The 4,472-nt window shown below is 54.4% G+C and overlaps 1 protein-coding gene across 1 annotated transcript in view; it reads left to right on the forward strand.

Moving 5' to 3' along the window:
* LOC115409713 (atrial natriuretic peptide receptor 1-like) overlaps positions 1-4,472 on the forward strand; it is an 18,150-nt gene that overhangs the window by 8,533 nt on the left and 5,145 nt on the right. The window lies entirely within an intron of this gene.

The following is a 4,472-nucleotide window of genomic DNA, read 5'->3' on the forward strand; positions in this document are numbered from 1 at the left end:
GGAGGGAGGGTGGAGGGAGGTGTGGAGGGAGGGTGGAGGGAGATGGAGGGAGGGTGGAGGGAAGGTGGAGGGTAGGGTGGAGGGAAGGTGGAGGGAGGGTGGAGGAGATGAGGGAGGTGGAGGGAAGGGTGGAGGGAGGGTGGAGGGAAGGTGGAGGGAGGTGGAGGGAGATGAGGGAGGGTGGAGGGAGATGGAGGGAGGGTGGGGAGGGAAGGTGGAGGGAGGGTGGAGGAGATGTGGGAGGGTGGAGGGAGGGGGAGGGGGTGGAGGCAGGGTGGAGGGAGGTGGAGGAGGTGGAGGGAGGGTGGAGGCAGGTGGAGGCAGGGTGGAGGGAGGGTGGAGGGAGGTGGAGGGAGGGTGGAGGGAGGGTGGAGGCAGGGTGGAGGGAGGGTGGAGGGAGATGGAGGGAGGGTGGAGGCAGGTGGAGGCAGGGTGGAGGGAGGGTGGAGGCAGGGTGGAGGCAGGGTGGAGGTGGGGTGGAGGGAGGGTGGAGGGAGGGTGGAGGCAGGTGGAGGCAGGGTGGAGGGAGGGTGGAGGGAGGGTGGAGGCAGGGTGGAGGGAGGGTGGAGGCAGGTGGAGGGAGGGTGGAGGGAGGGTGGAGGGAGGGTGGAGGGAGGGTGGAGGTGGGGGATTGACGATCAGGACCTCAGACCAGGTCTGGTTTAGAAGACGTCTTCATGTTTGGCCCAGAGCTCTTCAGGGTTCAGGCTCCACAGGATCAGAGACTTCTGGTCCCTATCCGGTCCACACGGCCCACAGACCGGTGGAGGACATTTTTATGGAAAATCAAACTTTTTTCCTCCCTTGTCCTGTTGGGCAGCTGGTCGTGCAATACTGTCTGATTGGAGCCTTTTACTGTCCGAACAGATTTTACTGTCAGCAGCAGGACGAGACTGAGTCTCCTCCTGCTGCTGCCTTTATTTAAAGCTGGCATCCGGCATGGCTGAGGACAGGACCGGGACGGAGACGCTCAGAGAGCGAGAGACAGGAAGAGAGAGAGATAAAGAGGGGGGGGGGGGGGGGGGGCACAACCTATGTACAAATTCACAATACAAAACAGTGTTGTCGACGCACCACACGCAACCGAGAACAATCCCAAACCTCCAATCTAGACAACACCAAAACAGAGCCGACAACCAACACAGAAACTGACAGAACCGTACATATACATATATATATATACAATTTTTTTTTTCTCCCTGACGAACCATAGTAGTGAACAGACCAGGCCACAAAAGTAAAAGGAGGTGTAGGGAAGGAAGGAAATGCAAGGACACCACAAACCCTTTTTTTTTTTTTTTTGAGAATATAGGTAGTAGTAACTAGTAGTAACTAGTAGTAACTAGTAGTAAACTCAGGGCGTGCATCAAGAGAGGTCCACCACAGATTAGTGCCGGCCCGGACCTTTGGAATACTCTTCCCACTGATATCAGAGCTGCTCAAATCATTGCTGAAACCCACTTCTTTTCTCTGGCTTTCAATTCAAGTTGACTTTAAGGCTTTTTGTTACTGTAATTTTATCGTATTAGCAGCTTTTGTTTTAGTCTTGTGTTTAGTGTTTACTATAGTTGACCTTTCATTATATAATGGCGGTTTAATAATCGTGGAAAGCACTTTGGGGCAGTATGTTTCTGTTTTTAAATGTGCTATATAAATAAACTTGACCTTGACCTTGACCTTGACCTTGACCATTAGTCTCACCACCACAAGAAGACAAGGTAACCCAGTATGCGAAGAGTGATTAAAGATCAGCGTGATCATGCAAATGTGATGGTGACAGTGATGGTGATAGTGATCATGCATATATGACCTCTGACCCCTGAGAAGGCCAGAAGCAGCCCAGAGAGGCCCTCAGAGCCCAGACAGCCGGCGGTCATCACAGAGCCCGGATCCAAGCCGCCCCCCAGGCAGACGCCCACGCTCCGGTTCAGAAACGGGGCAGAGGAAAGCCCCGGCCGGGGACCCCGGCGGTCCCGGGGCCCGGGCCCCGCGGAGCCACGACCGGCAGGAGCCGGTCCACCCCGGGCGCCGGACGCCCGGGGCGGGCAGGGCCGAGAGCCCAAGGCCCAAGAGCCCAGGAGCCGACCCCCACCCAGCGAAGGGCTAGGACCCACCCGTGTGAAGCCAGCCCCACGGCGGCTACCCACCCCGGGCCAGTACACCCCCCAGCGCTCCGGGCCACGCCCCCCGAGATCCAGGGCATCCCCCCCCCCCCCCCCCCCCCCCACCCCCACCCTGTCCTCTCCCACCTCACTCCCCCCCACCCCAACCCACACTTACACCCACTCAGTCACAACTGACACCACACACACACACACACCACACAACACACACACACACACACACACACAACACACACAGAGTCAACCCTAACCCCAAACACACTCACAGTCCCACGTCATCCACTGTCATAATCATGTGGGAGACCCCCCCCGGAAGGCGAGGGAACACCGAACCCCACATCCGACCCCCCCGCCACCCACAACCGCCGCCCCCACCCCCCACCCCACCGCTGCAGACAGGTATGCACCCCCCAGAGCCAGCAGCCCCCCAAACCACAGCCGATCCAAACCCCAGGCCTGTAAAGAAAACAACAACGTCTGGGCGTCTGGACGTCCAGACGCCCAGACGTCCAGACGTCCAGACGTCCAGACGCCCAGACGTCCAGACGTCCAGACGCCCGGACGTCCAGACGCCCGGACGTCCAGACGCCCGGACGTCCAGACGCCAGACGTCCGGCATCCAGACGTCCAGACGCCCAGATGTCCAGACGCCCGGACGTCCAGACGCCCAGACGTCCGGACATCCAGACGTCCAGATGTCCAGACGCCCAGACGCCCGGACGTCCGGACGCCCAGACGTCCAGACGTCCAGACGTTCTCCCTTCCAGGCAGAAGAACCTTAAACGTTCCTCTGAGCCCAGACCTCCAGTCAGCACCGCTCCTCCAGGGTGGGTTTTTTTTCAGAGCTCGCTTCCTCACTGGACGCAGTGGCCTGGCTTCACTGGGTTGCCAGGTCCTCACTCATCTCCTGCCACGGCACCGGGCTGCGGTTCCCTCGCTGGGCGGAGAGTCGACCATCGGTCCGGTATATCAGACTGACTGTTTTGTATGTTCTATCTGACCACAGTGTTTCTCATCTGTTATTCACAGATACATCTGGTCAGTGATCTTCAGTCATAAGACTCGGGGCGGGTCAGAGTCTCTGCTGTGGAGAGCAAGCAGAGGCAGGAATGCAATATTTGAACTGGTCTGGACAAACACAGTGAATCATTCTAGAATAAATTAACACTTTGTGTGACGTTGCAACAGCCGACTTGGGTAAAACAGCAGAACAAAGCCCCGGCATCCCGGAGCGGCGGCTGCAAGGCCTCACCAGACCATTACAACAACGCGAATCAACCTGAGACAGACATGAATGATTTTTAATGTCTTAAAAATCAGTCATGTTATCGGTAGACCAGCAGGCAGGTGAACGGTTTCTGCAGCCAACAGTCATTTGCTGTGAAAGTGATAATACTGTTGTCAACATGTTTGATGGCACAAAGCCTCTTGGGCTTCCGTAGATACTTCCTGTTGGTGTTTTGCAGGCGAACGAGAGACTTTTCTGAGTCTTGATCACTGTTCGTCTCTCAGACTGAGGAAAATCTATAAATGTTAGTATTGGAATAAATAATGTTTGTGTTTGGTATTTAGTGAGTGGAATGTTCTGCGACTGCAGTGCTAACAGTTAGCATGTCAATGGGTTATCCCATCAAAGTTAGCATTTAACTAAGTGGAATTTTTTTTTTTTATTAATGGAAGTAGTGACAACCGTCTCAGCCGACTCCTGAAATAAATCAAAAGAAGTTTCTCACCTACTTGAAATAAATACATTTTCCACATCAACATGTCACGAAACCATACAAAATGAGAACCTAAGAAGAGATTTTGAAAAGGCATCAGGTAAATAAAGACATTTTTTATTGAAAATCAAACTTGTTGAAGTCTTCCAGACGATCTTCCCTCATCACGGAGAAACGTCCTCAGCAGCACTGTTTTTATTCTTCGTTTTACGAAGCCATTATTAAGAACGTTGAGCTGAATAAAGGCATCTAGAAACAATATGGACACATCTCTTTAAGGACATCCCAAAAAAATGACATGTAACGTATTTCACAGAGGTTCCTGCACAGGCAGGAGAAACAGTCGTTGCTTTTAGCCGACGGAAAAGGTCAGTTACCGATGAGCAGTTTCACCTCATCGCTGCTGGAACAGACGGTAAGTGAACTTCACACAGCAACAGCGACGGCACCGTGCTGGTTCTGCCCGGTACTCTCAATCTAACCGCTTCTCTGAGCGTCTGAGACCTGAAGCCACACCGCCAGATAAACGACAGGAAGCCGCCCAGCGGAGCCGCCCACTTCCTGTCACACAAACAGCTGCACAAATGAACAGAGCGAACAAACATCGCCGTCGTCGACACACCTGCAG

Source organism: Salarias fasciatus, chromosome 22 (assembly GCF_902148845.1).
Source record: "Salarias fasciatus chromosome 22, fSalaFa1.1, whole genome shotgun sequence".
In the NCBI taxonomy this organism is placed as follows: Eukaryota; Metazoa; Chordata; class Actinopteri; order Blenniiformes; family Blenniidae; genus Salarias; species Salarias fasciatus.